Here is an 18,964-nt window from a genome sequence, read left to right as displayed (position 1 = left end):
ATAAAAATGATAACATAAACATCGTTAATTGTAATCAAATAAAGATCTGCATGTCTACCCCTGGTCTACCCCAGGAGACCACATGGAAGTTTGAGGTGATGGACAGGAGGGAGAAATAATATACATAGATCAGGGTAGGGGAATCGAATTAAACAAGTTAAAAAATTTCAACTTTCATATATTCACTGTGCTTTTTTTGATGCAAATATTTCCCCTCGTATCCCCCTCCAAATCTAAAACCAAAGTATCTGAACATTAGATGCATAACTATTTCCCTAAATTTGACTTGAGTAGATATTTTCTCAAAAAACAAAACAAAACAAAACAAAACAAAAACACCAACACCCATAACAAACCACTAGTCCTCAGAAAATGCAAAGACAGCTTTTAAGAGAACTCAGGGTTTGTAGTACTCTGCCTCTTTTTGGGCAAAGAATAGATTCAAGGTTGGAATGAAAAAATATAGATGAAAAAAGAAATAGAATGAAAAGCAAAAATTTTCACTGTTTATCAATCATTTTGGGATTTAGGGCAGAATCTCAAATAGATTTGAGTGTGAATCCTGGATGCCCCCCAATCCCACCTTACATGTTAGCTCTGTGATCCTGGGCAGGTTCTTTGACAGTTATGTAGTTATTTAGTTCAACTAAAATAATTTGTATATCCAAGAAAACTATAGTACATTGAGTCTACCTTAGGGGGTGTTGGGAGCTTCAAATGAGAAAATGCATGTAAAGTCCTATGGAGGGGGTGGGAGGCTGGTACACAGTAGGTGCCAATGACTGGTAGCTCTTGGCATAGATTCTCCATGCTGAAAAGGGGGAAGAGAGTGTGACTAACCATTAAATAACTGTAACCATGTTTGCATGAAGATTGGTGGTTGGCTAATCTTTTTGTACAACCACATGCATGGAGTTTAAGGAAATAAACATCAGTTAGACCCCTTACTCACTCCCATTGCACTGTAAATGGGGTGTGGGTTTGTCTTTCCATGTCCTGGCTGGGCTTAGCCCTCAGGAATAACCAGATGAGAAAAGACACCTGCCCAGCCTTCTGCAAGGCACATAACTCAAGCACTTTCTATTTCCTGAAAATAATCTTTTTTTTTAAAGGCAGGTCCATTGTCTGTGAAATCCTATCACAACTGACACATGAGAGCAATCAAATCCTGCTCACTATCTATCAGATTGACAATAATGTTAAAGTAACTTGTCTCAGCTCAGAAAATGCTTTGAAAGTCTATCTCACACTAATGATCAAAAACTGTTCTAGCGAATGCTCTTTTTCAATAACAAAGCTGATCAGAAACTCAAAACAGACAAGTAAAACCCAAAGTCATCTCACAAATCTCACTAAAATGAGTACTGACATGGACATATTTCCTAGTCTTGACTATACAGACATTTCTGAAATAGTAGAAAATGAAAAATCCATTAGATGTTGTTTTAAAGTACGTTTTACAATAGCAAAAATTGTCTTAGTTCTCAACAGGGACCAGAGACAAAAGAGATCCAATATTAGGAATCAGGGGTTTTCCTCCCAGATATAAACCCCATGAGGGCAGGGGCTCTGTCTTGTCTCCACTAGAGCCCCAGAACCTACAACAGTGCCTGGGAGAAAGCAGGTTCTCAAAAAATGAGTGAACTGAATGAGGAAAGACTGGGCTGTGGTCTCACAAACTATTGTAGAGATCTGGGGAAAGGTCCCAAGGTTAAATTCTGCCACAGTGAAACACCTGGAGAATTTGTGACTTTCTAACTGCTACCTCCTAGTTTAAAAAGCTAGTATCGTCTGGGCACCTGGAGGCTCACTCGGAAGACTGACTTTCACTCAGGTCATCATCTCACAGTTTGTGAATTTGAGCCCCACATTGGGCTCTCTGCTGTCAGCACAGAGCCTGCTTCGGATCCTCAGTCCCCCTCCCTTTTCCCCTCCCCCGCTGGTTCTTTCTCTCTCTCTCAAAATAAATAAATAAGCTTAATAATAAAAAAAAAGCTAGTATCCTCAAAAACATCATGCTCAGTGGAAGCCATATAGAAAAAGCCATATACTGCATGGTTTCATTGATATGAAATTCCAGACTAGGTAAATCCATAGAGACAATAAAAATTGGGGGTCACCAGGAGCTTGGGGAAAGGGAAAAGGGAAGGAATTGCTTAATGAAATATTTTGAAACTAGACAGAAGTGATGGTGACACCACCTGTAAATGCCAGTGAATTACTCACTTTAAAATGATTAATTTTATGTTATGTTAATTTCACCTCAGTTGAAACAAACAAACAAACAAACAAGTGAATAGGAGTCTTTAGTCCTGTTGGGTTTCAAAAAACACAGGACTTCATCACTCTATTGAGGAACTTGCTTATAAAAATATTAAAACAGATAATATTTCTGAATTCATTTATATCTCTGTGCATATATTATCAATAAAGTAATTTTATATCACAGGCTTCTTTGGTCTGCACACATGCTCATCATTTTCAGAAATGCTGAAGAAAAGAACATCCTGTGTATAGTACTTCTCTCAGCTCAACTTCACTCATTTTGATGCAGCAGTCTCTTTTGAGGAGAGAGGAGTAGGATTAACAGAGCCCTTATTTGCTGGGATTGTCCAATCTCCTTCGACCTTATTTTACTTGATTCCTCTATAGTAGTTGACTCCATTTTTTTCTTGAAATTTTCTCCTCTTTTGATTACTTTGATGCTAAGCCTTCTTATAAAATCCACTTCAGCTGCCTTTTAGATGACAGTGTGCCTCACAGTCCTGTCTTGCCTCTTTTCACCCTATAGTCTCTGCTGCCACATTGCTGTTGTCTATTATTTTGAAGGGTATATAGGCTGTGTTGAGAAAAGAATTCAGAGAAAGTATTGGGGGAGGGGGACATTGCGAGAAGAGGGAACAATAAGCAGCGAAGGCAGATGGGATAGAGCTTTATGGGTACTTTCATAGGAGGGAAGAGCAACCAGGAAAGCAAACAAACAGCAGGGAAATCCAAGTAGGACTGGTATAATATTCTGGGAGCTGTGAGAAGGGGACGTTTAAAGTAGTGGGTGGGTAAGAGTGTTATAAGAGCAGAAAAGGTAAGAATGGGAGGTGAGGGAAAGTCACTGAATTAGCAAGAAGAAAGTTATTTGTAAACTGAGAGAGGTCAGGTCCTAGAGGCTGGTGGGTGAGGAAATGAGCAAGAGACTAGCCAGAGGAATCCTGGTTCCACAGTAATATTGCTGTTGAAATTGGAGCCCTGTCCTCACCGGTGCTATTCACCACCTTTCTTGCCCTCCAGGATCAGTCTTGGAAGGAAAACAGAAGTGAAGAAACCATGGTAGCCAAGGAATGTATAAGGTTTAATAAGCAAGGTGATCATGAGGCTTTAGGAAGGAATTCTATAGAGGAAAGATGGATACACAAAGTATAAGCACTTCTTTCTTCCCTTTCTACTTGTTTCTCTGGAGGGCCTGCTCCACAGGACTGCTGTTTAGATTAAGAAGCAGTATGTCTGGAGCACCTGGGTGGCTCATTCAGTTAAGCATCTGACTCTTGGTTTGGGCTCAGGTCATTATCTCACTGTTCCTGAGTTGGAGTTCTGCGTTGGGCTCTGTGCTGACAGCATTGAGCCTGCTTGAGATTGTCTCTCTCCTTCTTTCTCTGCCCCTTCCCCACTTGTGTTCTTTCTCTTTCAAAATAAATAAATAAATAAACTTTTAAAAAAAGAAGTAGTATGTTTGTGCCAATAAAGAAATTTATTTATTTAAAAAATTTTTTTAATGTTTATTTATTTTTGAGAGAGAGGAAGACAGAGTGTGAGTAGGGGAGGTGCAGAGAGAGAAGGAGACACAGAATCCGAAGCAGGCTCCAGGCTCTGAGCTGTCAGCACAGAGCCCAATGTGGGGCTCAAACTCATGGACCGTGAGATCGCAACCTGAGCTGAAGTCGGATGCTCAACCGACTGAGCCACCCAGGCACCCCAAATTAAAGAAATTTAGGTGTTGTCATAATTACTAAATAACTCTTAGGTGCAGTAGCCTCAGTGTTGGCAGTATTAAAGCTAGGTGACAAATGCCTTGCTTCAAGCTATATTTTTCTTTTTCTTTTTTCTTAATTTTTTTAATGTTTATTTATTTTTGAGAGAAAGAGAGACAGAGCGTGAGCAGGGGAGGGGCAGAGAGAGAGGGAGACACAGAATCAGAGGCAGGCTCCAGGGTCTGAGCTGTCAGCACAGAGCCCAATGAGGGGCTCGAACTCATGAACCGTGAGATTATGACCTGAACTGAAGTCAGAGGCTTAACTGACTGAGCCACCCAGGCTCCCCTCAAGCTATGTTTTTCTTAAGCTAATTATTGTATAAATCATTACTCATATTTGTTAGGAATCCACTGTAGAAAAAAGATACCTTCCCACCCAACTATGATTTTTTTACTAGAAGTTACTAGAAAAATAATCTACTTCTACCGGCAAATAAATTATTTTATCTTGACTGTTGCTTTATATACAAATACATTGTAATTTTTATTATATTCAGAACAGACTGAATAGGAAAATTATTTTTCTCTTCTTAGTCATTATTTTATTTCTCTGAAAAATTTTCCCCAGAGTTTCAAGAAAGTAACTGAATTCAGAATTGCTTAAAAATGAATTTTAAAAAAAAGAACTTAGGAAGAGATTTTTAAATAAAAGAATTTCCTCATCTGACCTCTTCAGTATTATATAGAACCGAAACAAATAAAAGAAAGTAGGGAAGGAACAGAACTTCAATAAAGTTGTAAAAACCCAACCACAATAAAATGGTGGTATTTTCTACATTCTAGCACATGGTAAACCTTCTTGGATGACAATGACAGAACCACATGACAAGTCTAGTAAACAATTTTTTTTCCCCTAATGATATAACATGTGGCCTCATTTTTCTGGCATTATTTAAGTGGCTTGGTGTTTGCCTTTTTTTTTTTTTTTTAATTTTAGAGAGAGAGAGCATGAGTGGTGGAGAAGTAGAGAGAGACTGAAAGAGAGAGAGAGAGAGAGAGAGAGAGAGAGAGAGAGAGAGAGAAATCCCAAGCAGACTCCACGCTCAGCATAGAGCCCTATGTGAGGTTCAATCCCATGGCCCTGGTATCATGACCTGAGCAGAAACCAAGAGTTGGATACTCAACCCACTGAGCCTCCCAGGCACCCCAGTGTTTGCCTTTTAACTCTCAGAATTGACATAACATTTGAGGTTTGTACCTGTGGATATAGTTTTGCCTCACCTTTGCTTTAATGAAAAGTATACTCTTGTTCCTCCTTTATGATAAGGATCTCCCATTAATAAAAACTTCTAATTTTTAAAACTACAAAGCATGTTTGTAGTAAAGAGGAGGGGAAGAGTCCTGTAAACAAGTGCAGTTTTTCTGTGGCTTTTCTGTGACATAGGCTGGGGTTTACAACTTTCTGACTGAATTGCAAGCACAGAAGATTTGTGGCATGTTCCCAAGGTAGCCTAATGTGTAAGGAGAGCCTTGTCAACATGCTAAGTTCTGCCTGAAAAGCCGGACATCAGATAACAGTGTTTACCCCGTTCAGGACCTACGCCTTTTACAAAGTCCATATTAGCGAAGAGAATTTTGTGTCTTTTCATTCTCAACAAGATACATATTAAGTGCGATGTGGTATTATTAACCATTTGTTCCTCTCAGACAAATAGAGCATGGGGGTTTTGTTTGGTTTGGTTTTTTAATTCTAAAAAAATTTTTTTAATGTTTTATTTATTTTTGAGAGACAGAGAGACACTGAGCATGGGCAGGGGAGGGGCATACAGAGAGGGAGACACAGAAATCGAAGAAGGCTCCAGGCTCTGAGCTGTTAGCACAGAGTTGAACGCGGGGCTCAAACTCATGAGCTGTGAGATCATGACCTGAGTTGAAGTCGGACGCCCAACCGACTGAGCCCCCCAAGCGCCCCTTGGTTTTTTATTTCTAAGACTGACTACAACTTACTGTTCAGAGAAAAAAGTAAGACTAAAATGTTGGCCAATTTTGATTAAAAAAAATTAAGAATTATCAAAAATGGTACAGGTGCAAGTAGGTCATCTATGATTCATTTTCTTACAATAGCTTAACCGTTGTTTCTATACCTGATTTTATTTGATTTTATTTATATTATTAATAGCTCCTTTAAAGGTAACTGCTTTTAGACTTAGGGAGAATGAAACATTCTCAGAATTGCTAGAACACCTTCCTTGCACTGTCACTATTACCTCCGTGAAAGGGATGAGAGAGTATATACAAGTTACACTTGATGCTAGAAAAGTTGCTTGAAATTTCAGAATGAATTTTCCTATAAGGTAATAAACATCTTTGAAGTAAGTTTCCAAGAGACTTTATAGTATATACTTCTGATTCCTAAATCCTTAGACATGTTAAAAATGTACAATCCCTCAGGGGTTTTCTTTTTGTGATCTCATGAGAAAAATACTAAGGATCTTAAGATTCCGATTAGATTTAAAAACTCCGTCTTGATTGCCATAGAAGCTCTGGTCCTGGTATCTCACGGAGGAGGCACTTGAGAGTTTTGAATGTCAGGACATTAATTCAAACTGTAACCCAAATCAAAGGTACCCAAATCAAAGACATGTAAATTTCATTCTAGAGGAAAAATGATCTCAAAATGTGAATTCATTTTGTAATTTTTTTTTTCTAAAAAGCAGTATTAGAGGTTTAGGGTCACCTTAATCCCTTAAAATCCTTTTACAATGCAAGAAATAACCAAAAATAACTATAAGCCCCAAAACCTTCAGATATGGGTCATTACACTGGCAGTTTAGAGAATATGCTGAGTTTTATAGTCCAGGGAGGCAGGACACTGACCAGCCAGGGGAGCTAATCACCTGGGCAAGATCTGCTGAATCTATTACTCCAGACACTGGACAACGGTAGCATTTGTGACTTATCTCTACTTTGTGTTTAGTCGGTGCACAGCATAGCATACGTTGACTACATAAACCTCCACTGCCTTTTTTCCCCCCTTAATAAATAGCAAGTAATCAGGGAAATATAATGCAGGTGACCTCCACCTCCTAACAAATCAACGATATTCTTCAAAGGTCTACTCTATACAAGACATTTCTCCCGGCAAACATCATTGCTGCTATTAAGAAGCATGGGGAACGCTTGGATAAATAGAGATCCCTTATGTTTATCTGCAGTTAGGTTCCATACTAAGGTAACACGGCATTATTTTTTTCTCCAGATTCAAAGTCTCTCCTCCCACCAAATTAATCATTTTCTCTCGTTATTTAGTAAAATCACTAGATGAGCTGTGACTCCATAAACTTTAGGAACTCATTTATTATGTCGCCTGATCAGACCTTGCATTTATTTACACGCTGTACCCATAAAACCCAGCTTTCATTAGTGCTGGGGAGGAACAGTCCTGCTCCCTTCGCAGGGGAAGGTGAAGCTGGAGAAGATAATTAACCACAAAACAATAAGGAGGCTTGCTGGGTAAGCAGTAGTGTGAAAACAGTTACTACTCACAAAAGAGGGGAAATTAGCTTGCTGGATAAAAAAGGAAGTGTCAGATTGAAGACTGAAAGGCCTGCCAACAGAAGTAGATAGCTCTATGCATCATTAATGAAATTTTTTAACACTTAAACGCCACAGCTGTCCACATTTGAATGCATGTAAATGCCATGTGTTTCCTGAGATTAATATGCATGTTGAAATATTTCTTTTCCCCTTAAACTTCTAGATGTTGTCTCTGTCTGTTTCATTTCACCTACTTTCTTTCCAAGAATAAAAATGCACCAGCTTTCTCAGCATTGTGTCCTCATTTCCAAAAACCCACGTACACCGAGCATCCCGGAGATGGGCAGCGTGCTCATTATATTTTAACAAACACATTATTTTACATTCATAATACCGATATTTTAGTAAACAGAAAGTTTGTTTTGATTTTGCTGCTTCACAGAGTGAAGACTTATGATGTGCGTTTCCTTTCAAAACTTCCTCCTGGAGCATTAGTGCTCCCTGAAGCAGCCCCATTTTGGCAGAAATTCAGTTCTGTGAAGTGCCAAAAGAAATAGAATAAACAAACACTGCTCCATGCAGCTGGCAAGATCATTTACATATTCCTGCACACCAAACATGAAGACCTGAATATGGATTAGAGCTACGGTGATGACACAAATGTCATATAGATAAAGAGAAACAAAATCCAACACATCGTTGTTTATTTTACCACCGCTACTGTGTGAGTGCCACTCAAGAGAGAGAGAAAAAAATGGAGGAATTGCTTTTTGAAAATTGGACTCCCTTCCTCATTTGAAGTGGTTCTTTCAGACCATAAAACAAGAAAAAGAGCAAAAAGGCATGGATTATTTTGGATCCCCTAATATTCCATGCTTTCGTTTTGGGAGCTAAACCAATTTTAATGTACGTCAATTTGAATGAAATGGGTTAGTGATCTTACAGGAACAACCTATAATATACACACACCTGAATTCCTATCTAGTCTTTTTTTTAAAATTTTTTTTACAGACAGAGAGAGAGAGAGGAAGAAGCAGAGGGAGGGAGGGAGGGAGGGAGGGGGAGAGAGAGAGAGAGAGAGAGAGAGAGAGAGAGACAGGGAGGGAGAGAATCTTAAGCAGGCTCCATGAAGAGAGAGGAGCCTGATGCAGGGCTCTATCTCACAACTGTGAGATCATGACCTGAGCTGAAATCAAGAGTCAGATGCTTAACCTACTGAGCCACTCAGGGCCCCCCCCCCCCACCTAGTTCTTTTGCTTCCCTTGATAATTTTGGCCAAGCACATTGCTCTTTAATGAGATTTTAAGTTCCATGAATGGGATCCTTGGGTTGGGAGGTACAGTAGACCATTTGGGCCCATTAAAGCTCCAGCAGCAAACAGCATATAGTAGACAGGATTTGCCCAGACCCCTCAGCTAACTTATCTTCTCTCTTCATTTCTGCACATGCTGATTGCTTGATTGCTACAAATGAATGGCCCTACTTGTTCATAGCTAGATGGATAGGTGTCCTAGAGAGGAAGGGACAACTCTCTAGATATTTACTGCCATAACTCTTTTTTCAGTCCTTGGGGATGACAAGAGCTATATGAAGAGCTAAGACAGTAACACCTAACAAATGATGATAGTGACGAGGTGAGGAATAAAGAGAATGCTAGATATTTTTAGCCTCCACCAAATTAAAAAATCTTTACCCCACACTGGACAAAGTTGACTTTTTTATGCACAAACTGCCCTTGAAATGGGATTATCTTAGGAGCTTCCAGTACTTTAATATTTAGAAGTAATTGCCATTATACTTTTGCATAAATGTAAAAACAAGGGGAGAAATCAGAGCCATGTGGCAGAATCTAGTTAGTTAGATATCATTAAAGTTTAATAGTCAAGGAATGTTCTTTAACATTGAAGTAACAAACCATTAAGAAAGGTCAAGGGAGTTGGAGCTATTTTACCTGGTGCGAAAGACTTATTTTTCATAGCTTTTGGAAGGTTTATATGACTAGGACAATGAAAAAGTTCTCTATTTCCAGGGTGCCCGGGTGGCTCAGTTGGCTAAGCGTCCAACTCTTGATTTCAGCTCAGGTCATGATCTCAGGGTTTGTGAGTTCCAGCCCTGAGTGAGGCAGTGTTCAGCCTGCTTGGGATTCTCTCTCTCACTTTCTCTCTGCCCCTCACCCACTCTCTCTTGCAAAATAAATAAACAAGCATTTAAAAAACAAAACCAGAAAAACAGTTCTCTGTTTCCAAAGCTCCAAGCTTAAGAAATAGAATTACAATATAGCAAGAAAAAGAAGGTAAGACACATCAAAAGATTTGTTATTAAAAGGGCAACAAAAGGGGAACCTGGGTGACTTAGTCAGTTAGGCAACTGACTTTGGCTCAGGTCATGATCTTGCAGTTCATGAGTTCAAGCACCTTATCAGGCTCTGTGCTGACAGCCCAGAGCCTGCAGCCTGCTTCAGATTCTGTCTCCTTCTCTCTTTACCCCTCCTCCATGAGTACTCTGTCTCTTTCTCTCAAAAACAAATGTAAAATAAAATGAAATAAAATAAAATAAAATAAAATAAAATAAAATAAAATAAAATAAAACAAAACAAAATAAAAGGGCAGGGAACCTGGGTGGCTCAGTCAGTTAAGCATCCAACTTGGGCTCAGGTCATGATCTGACAGTTCGTGGGTTTGAGCCCCGTGCTGAGCTGTCAGCCCAGAGCCTGGAGTTTGCTTCCCATTCTACGTCTCCCTCTCTCTCTCTGCCCCTCCCCTGCTTGCAGTCTGCCTCTCTCTCTCTCAAAAATAAATAAACATTAAAAAAATAATAATAATAAATAAATAAAAGGGCAACTAAACATTCTCATAGACTCCCATGAAAGTTTGTAAAAAATCTATTCCTAGACTTTTTTAAAAACAGAAGGGAGAATAATGTGTTCAGGATAATCCTACTCACCACTTTCAAACCAAGCTTCCTAAAATAAATCCTTTCATGGTACTACCCCTGTCACTAAAAACAAAACAAATACAAACAACAACTTTCAGTCGCTATTTTCTCTTTTAAATTATTCTGACTGACTTTTAAGGCATTCCATAATCTGGTCATATAAAAATGACTAAAATTTGGGGCTCCTGGGTGGCTCAGTCTGTTGAGCGTCCAACTTCAGCTCAGGTCATGATATGGCTCATGGATTCAAGCCCTGAGTTGGGCTCTGTGCTGACAGCTGAGAGCCTGGAGCCTGCTTGGGTTCTGTGTCTCCATCTCTCTCTATCCCTCCCTCGCTCATGCTCTCTCTCTCTCTCTCTCTCTCTCTCTCTCAAAAATAAACATTAAAAAAATTTTTAAATGACTGAAATTCAATTTAATGCTTCCAAATTTCATCTTCACCACAGTAACTGCCTCATGAATATCCCTCACTCACTTATGGTACCATGCCTCTGTTCATAATAGGTATTCAATAAATATTTTCTGAATGAATGAATATGGTTTCTATTGCCCTCACCAAGTCTCTCAAAATTCATTCTTAAACTCTCCTATAAAAATTTATCTGGATACTCTGCCCTCAGTGGTTTCTCATTTGATTCATACACCAGTTATAGAATCATGTAACTTAGTATTTACATTTGTTTATTCATTCAACAAACATTCACTGAATACTTACTATGACCTACCACCCAATCACTGAGCACAGATGAATTGAGCACAGACTCACCTCTCAAGTATCTTGCAGCTTTATATTTAGTTTTGTAATTGGTGCTGTCATTTTCAACCCAAACACAGATTGGAATAATTATTATCTCATTTATATCAATATTACCTTACCATCAATACAGCTTGCAAATTTCTTCAGAGTGAAGATCATGTCCTGTACTACTTCTGTGTAGATAAATCTCAGGACAATGCTGAGCATATAGTAAGTACTCAAGGTAGTCTTGATTATCTGTCTATGGGTTCAGTCCCTTCCAATTCCATGACCCAGTGGAATCAGATGAGAAACCATCCTTGCAAATATTCAGAATCCAATTCTTGCATGATCAGCAGTGATACACTGATGGTATTATGGCTATGGAAAGAATATTTAACCTAGGTTGAGATAGCTTTAGTTTTTCAGACTTAGGGCCTATGGATCTGCCTTTACTATACTGCACTACTATACTCTTCTATGCAAAAGTTAGCTTTTTCAGTACTGGTATCAATTTTAACCTCCTGGATGACAAAACATAAAATCTTTTCTGTGATGTTCAGTAAACTTTGCCATTTATATGTTAAAAAATCATAAACACAATTCAAGTGAAACAACAGACCTAAAATATTAGACCTGAATAAAACAGAAGACTAGAGTAAATCTGATCATCTTCTAGGGGGTTAAGAAAATTCTTTAACCCCAGTGGCATTTTCAATTAAATGTTTTCTCTTCAATCAAAATTTAAATGTGACTGTTGCTTCAAGATCAGCGGGTTGGTATTGAGGCTTAATACATATTATTTCTAGACCAGTGCTTCCCAATCTTTTTCCAGTCATGACATATAGAAAATGCTAATATATATTTGCTTACCAGGAAGGAAGGAAGAGGTTACTACAGAAGGCAGATGACCTGGACTCCTCCCATGCCCTATCCAGCATTTCCCCCCTCCTTCCACACACCAGGAGGAATAACGGTTTCAATATCTTAGCTCACCTCTAACTAATATAAGGTACATGGGTGGGAAGCTATATTCGACATAAATATAATTAGAGGTTTCTTTGGTTGGGAAAACCATGAATATACGAGAACATGGAGAAATGGGTCGATGAAGACTGAAATTATGGCAGTTTGATATAGGAAGAAAAAATAAATAGGTAGACTAAAGAAAGTTGATATGAACTTTTTAGAAAATGTCATTCATTCAATAAATATGTATTCAGTAAATTTATTCTGCACATATTTATTGAATTCCCTGTACTGAATAAAAAAGGTTTTAGTGAGTAAGATTTACTAGTAGGTAAGATTATAATCTGTGATAAGATATAAGAGGAAGACTTGATCTACTCTAGGAGGTCAAGAAAGCTTGCCAGAGGAAGTGGCTCTTTGACTGATTTCTGCAGGATAATAAGAATTTTCTGGGAGGGAACTCACAGCATGGTGTGTGGTGAAGGCAGAAGGAACAAGGCTCTTAGGCAGGAGGGAACATGCTACATTTGGGGGCCTGACAGCAGGCAGTGGGTCTGGCCTGCAGAGAGAGGAAATGCAGAGACTGGAAATAAGTCTGGAGAAGCAGACAAAGTGGAATGATCAGATGAGTATTTTTAAAAGATTACATAGGCTGTAAGGTAAGATATCAGACAGGAAAGGGGGCAAAAGTTGATACAAGGCAGGCAACCATAGAGACTACTGCATTGGTACAGGTAAAAATAATAACTAACATTTGCTGAGCACTTTTTCTGTGCCAGGTAATACCCTAAACACCTTATGAGTGGTGCCACTAGCTTGGACTAATGTGGTGTACCGTTAGGGAAAACTGGATGGACTTCAGAGCTATTTAGAAATTACAACTAACAGGACCTGAAAAACATGATTTTTAATGGGCTTAAATATTCCATCAATTTACACTTTACTTAAATACATATTATTACAAATCCCTATTGTTTCCAATTGTTTGATTTTTTTTAAAGTATGATAGACCTATTCATATAAATAGCTCAGATTATTTTCTGAGAGTAAATTTGAGAAGAATAAATACTAGACCAAAGGGTGTCACACTTTTTAGGATATTAATAAATAGCTAAATAAATAATTACGCCAGTTTGCAACTCATTTTAACCTCTCTAACACTGGAATTTGTCATTAGATTGGATATTTATTTATTCATGGGTTTAGTAACCATTTGTATTTATTAAATTGTATTTATTTATTATTTGATCATACCCTTTGAAATTTTTGAGTATTTAGAACTAACTGGATGCACAATTATTAGGGTAAACAGTTTATGTAGTGTGAAAGAATTTTAATATAAAATGAAACTGGAGTATACAGAATGGAGAATCTCACACATGCTCCCTCAGAAGAACAGGACTTAAGAACTGAGAAACTGATTTCTCTTAAGTTCCTGATTTACAGAAAATTGAAACTTCTCTCCTGACCAATGAATCTCTCCCCATCCTCAAGCCAATGAACTTACTTCTTGGACTCTGGCTGGATTTCCCAACCTTTGCACTCTTTGCAGATAAAGACAGCTCGTCCCAAACTCTCAGGGGGACTTACCTGTAGCTTGCTACATCATGCATATCCTGAATTGCAATTCCTCTACTATTCCTGAATAAACTCAATTTCTGGTAATTCAAGCTTGCCTCAGTTCACCTCCTTCTTTAGGTTGACAGTAGTCAAGAGTACAGCCAGCGTATGGTGGCTTGGAAGGTTATGAACTCTAATTTCTAAGCAAAATGGAGCTATAACATGTACTTGTTCAGGGAGATAACATCATTACAACAGCATGTCTGTCATTAAAGCCACATAGTGGTATGCTGAGCAGACTGAAGAGGCTAGTTGGAAATAAACACACTGACAAAGAGTAGACACTAGCCATTAGGCTGTGCCAATAGTGGATTAGAGTTAAAAGGGTGAAAACAGAAAAAGGAGAGTGTGAGTTTTCACCAACTCCACTTAAAAGTTACTAAGGGAAATGGAAGCCTACATATATCCAGCCCCAAACCACTTGCACCATTAACAGTTGCATTTCTACAGATTCTCTCTTAAAAATGTCTGCACTCCTTTGGGAATCACTCTCATTGCCCTTGAGCTTACTGTGCATATATTCCATTTGCTTCAATACAGATTTCAACCTCCTTTTTGGGACCTCTTGGATCGATGTTTGCCAAGATTTGGATTCTTAGCTCTGCTTGATCCTGATCCTGCATCTTAGATTTCTCCTGAATTTACATCCTGCAGCCTTGGATCTTGTATGCCCTTCTCCTGCACCTAGTATGAAACTCTGGAGTCCTAGTTTGGGCTAGAACATTTCAACTAGCTAATTTTAGCTAGTTTGGGTTAGAACATTTCAACTAGCTAATTTTAGCTTTGGCAGGTAAAGAGCTTTGGATGTTGTCACTCCCACCTTCAAAAGAAGGAAAAGCTAAACAAACTGAAATCCAATGACTTCTCTTGGACCCTTCCAAGCTCTAAGGTTGCCAGGAAAACTGTCATTCTTAAATCTACAGATTTAGGCAAGTCCAGATAATCATAGATAAGATCTACTCACCTAAAGCAGAAGCTACTAGAGCCATAAACTGGCTGGAACTCCCTTTAGCTTTCCTGTCTCTCCTAAGGGGTGGAGAAGCTAAGAAACATTTATGAAGGATGTCGCCCCAGGGCATAGGCCACTGAACTGAGAGTTAATCTTAAAATTATAGAACACTTTTCCTCCCTCACTTATTACCTACACCACATAGGGTGCCAGTGAAGTAACAGCGGATTAGAGCTAAAAGAGTGGAAAAATATCTGAAAAATCCTTAGGAAACCTCAAAGGCAATAGAGAAAACAAAAACAGGACACTAAAGAAGTTTGAAGTGTGGCATAAAAGAATTACAGCTATGGCAAACATGAAATTCAGGTCAACTCCTAGCCAGATTAACATCAAACCCTACATTAATGCCCTATTTACCTCAATTCTTATTACCTGACACACCATGTCCAGCTTTCAACAAAAAAATTATAAAGCATGCTAAAAGGAAAGGGAAAAAAATAGTCTAAAGAGACAAAGCAATCATCAGAATCAGACCCAGATATGACACAGATTTGGAGATTAGCAGTCAGAAAATTTTAAATAACTATGATGAATATATTAAGGGCTATAATGAAAAAAGGAGACAACATATAAGAATAGAGGGCAGTGTAAGTAGGGAGATAGAAACTCTAGGAATGAATCAATAGAAAACATTAAGGAAAAAAAACCAGTAGAATGAATGATGAATGCCTTTGATAGACTTATCATTAGCCTGGTTATGGCCAAGGAAATAACTGATAAACTTGAAGATAAATCAATAAAGAATTCCAAACCTAAATGCAAAGAGAAAAAAAAGTGATTAAAAAAAAGAATGAAACATCCAAGAACTTTGGGATAATTTCAAAGGGTACAATAGATGTGTAATTGGAGTACCAGAAAGAGCAGAGAGAATGGAGGACAAGAAATATTTGATGTGGAATGACAGAATATTCCAAAATTAGTGGCACACACCAAACCCAGAGCCAGGAATCAGGATAAACACCAAACTGGTCTATCATATTCTCAACCATAGAAAACCAAACATAAAGAGAAAATTGAAAGAAGTCAGAGGGAAAAAAGCCCACCTATGGAAAAACAATGACAAGAAATACAATTAACTTCTCATCAGAAACCATGCAAGCAAGAAGAGATTGGAATGAAATGTTTAAATTATCACAAGAGGGGCACCTGGGTGGCTCAGTCAGTTGAGGGTCCAACTTCAGCTCAGGTCATGATCACACAGTTGGTGAGGTACAGCTCAGGTCATGATCTCATGGTTCATGGGATTGAGCCTGCATCAGGCTCTGTGCTGACAGTGTAGAACCCGCTTGGGATTCTCTCTCTCCCTCTGTCTCTGCTCTTCTCCTGCTCATGTGTGTGCAAACTCTCTCTCTCTCTCAAAATAAATAATCATTTGTTAAAAAGTGAAGGAGAAATAAAGACTTTCCCAGACAAACAAAAACTGAGGAGATTCATTGTCATCAGATTTTCCCTGCAAGAAATGTTAAAAGAAGTTCTTCAGGAATAAGTTAAATTACATAGATCAGAAACTTGGAATCTCTGTAAAGGAAAAAACAATACAGAAGGAATAAATGAAGGTAAAATAAAATCATTTCTCCTATTCTTAACTGAGCTAAAAGATACTGTTTACTTAAAGTAGTAATAGTAACAATGTTTTAGGAAACGAATGACAGTGATGTCATAAGGAATAGGAGGAAGGAATAGAGAATACTATGTTATAAGTCATCTGTACTACATATGTGAAAAGAGTGTTATTTGAAGGCAGGCTTGGATTAGTTAAATGTATATATTGATAGATCTAGGACAACCACTAAAATGTTCTGATATGCTAAAAGAGAAGACAAAATGAAAGGTAAAATGTTCCATTAAAATTTTAAAAAGCAGCGGTGCCTGGGTGGCTGAGTCAGTTAAGCGTCTGACTTCGGCTCAGGTCATGATCTCACAGTTCATGAGTTTGAGCTCCACGTCAGGATTTGTGCTGACAGCTCAGAGCCTGGAGCCTGCTGTGGATTCTGTGTCTCCCTCTCTCTCTGCCCCTCTCCCACTCATGCTCTGTCTCTCAAAACTAAATAAATGTTAAAAAATTTTTAAATTTTATAAAGCAGGAAAATGAGGAAAAGAAACAAAGAACAAACGCAATGAACAGAAAACAGTTACAGATATTAATTACAGATATTAATCCAACTCTATTAATAATCACTTTAAGTGTGAATAGTCTAAGTACTGCAATTAAAAGAGATTTTCAATCTATAAAGAGCTCACCAAACTCCACACCCAAAAAGCAAATAACCCAGTGAAGAAATGGACAGAAAACATGAATAGACACTTCTCTAAAGAAGACATCCAGATGGCCAACAGGCACATGAAAAGATGCTCAACGTCGCTCCTCATCAGTGAAATACAAATCAAAACCACACTCAGATATCACCTCATGCCAGTCAGAGTGGCCAAAATGAACAAATCACGAGACTATAGATGCTGGAGAGGATGTGGAGAAACGGGAACCCTCTTGCACTGTTGGTGGGAATGCAAATTGGTGCAGCCACTCTGGAAAAGAGTGTGGAGGTTCCTCAAAAAAGTAAAAATATACCTACCCTATGACCCAGCAATAGCACTGCTAGGAAATTTACCCGAGGGATACAGGAGTACTGATGCATAGGGGCACTTGTACCCCAATGTTTATAGCAGCACTCTGAACAATAGCCAAATTGTGGAAAGAGCCTAAATGTCCATCAACTGATGAATGGATAAAGAAATTGTGGTTTATATACACAATGGAGTACTACGTGGCAATGAGAAAGAATGAAATATGGCCCTTTGTAGCAACATGGATGGAACTGGAGAGTGTGATGCTAAGTGAAATAAGCCATACAGAGAAAGACAGATACCATATGGTTTCACTCTTATGTGGATCCTGAGAAACTTAACAGAAACCCATCGGGGAGGGGAAGGAAAAAAAAAAAAAAAGAGGCTAGAGTGGAAGAGAGCCAAAGCACAAGAGACTCTTAAAAACTGAGAACAAACTGAGGGTTGATGGGGGTGGGAGGGAGGGGAGGGTGTGTGATGGGTATTGAGGAGGGCACCCTTTGGGATGAGCACTGGGTGTTGTATGGAAACCAATTTGACAATAAACTTCATATATTGAAAAAAATATATAAAATAAAATAAAAGAGATTTTCAGAGTAGATAAAAGAATAAGATCCAACTACATGTTGTCTACAGAACCCCACTTCAAATACAAAAACTCAGAAAGGTTAAAAGAATAGAAAAAGATATACTACGCTAATACCAATCAAAAGTAAGCTGGAGTAGTTATATAAATTTCAGACAAAGCAGACTGAAAAACAAGAAAAGTTGTCAGAGATAAAGAGCATTACATAATAATAAAGGGATCAGAAGAATCCAAGGATCCAAGAAGAATTCCCAATCCTAGACTTCTAACAAAAAGACATCAAACTATGTAAGGCAAAAACTGAGAAATGCATGGAAAAGTAGAAAATTCTTTGTTATAGTAAATTTCAATTTTAGTTCTATTTTTTTCAGTAATTAATGTATCAATCAGGCAGAAAACCAGTAAGGATACAGTTGACTTCAACACCACTGTCAAGCAACTGGTTCTAATTAACATCTATAGAAATTTCATTCAAAAACAACAGAATACAAATTCTTCTCAAACTCACATGGAACATTCACCAGGGCGGACCATATTCTGAGCCATAATACACACTTTAACAAATTTAAAAGAACAAAGATCTTACATACAATGAATGTATGCTCTCAGACCACAGTGGAATTAAACTAGAAATCATTAACAGAAAGAGAGCTGAAAAATCCTCAAATTATGGAAATTAAACAACATTCTTTCTTTTTTTTTAAGTTTATTTATTTTTGCAGAGAGAGAGAGATAGACAGAGCATGAGTGGGGGAGGGGCAGAGAGAGAGGGAGACACAGAATCCGAAGCAGGCTCCAGGCTCTGAGCCATCAGCACAGAGCCTGATGTAGGGCTCGAACCCACAGATCCCGAGATCATGACCTGAGCAAAGTTGGACGCTTTACCAACTGAGCCACCTAGGCACCCCAAAACGATGTATTTCTAAACAACATTTGGGTTAAGCAAGTGTCAAGAGAATTTTTTTAATATTAAAGCTAAAGATTAAAATACAATTCATCAAGATCATGAGATACAGCAAACGTAGTGCTTAGAGGGAAATTATA

General features: G+C 38.3%; 1 protein-coding gene across 12 annotated transcripts in view; it reads right to left on the bottom strand.

The window, feature by feature from the left end:
• Window positions 1-18,964, bottom strand: part of AKAP6 (A-kinase anchoring protein 6) — a 554,906-nt gene that overhangs the window by 13,144 nt on the left and 522,798 nt on the right. The gene's annotated exons all lie outside the window — the stretch shown is intronic.

The sequence above is a fragment of the Panthera tigris genome, chromosome B3, assembly GCF_018350195.1.
Source record: "Panthera tigris isolate Pti1 chromosome B3, P.tigris_Pti1_mat1.1, whole genome shotgun sequence".
NCBI classification, from domain to species: Eukaryota; Metazoa; Chordata; class Mammalia; order Carnivora; family Felidae; genus Panthera; species Panthera tigris.
The sequence above is the reverse complement of the archived record's forward strand: the minus strand, read 5'-3'. Positions and strand labels throughout refer to the sequence as shown.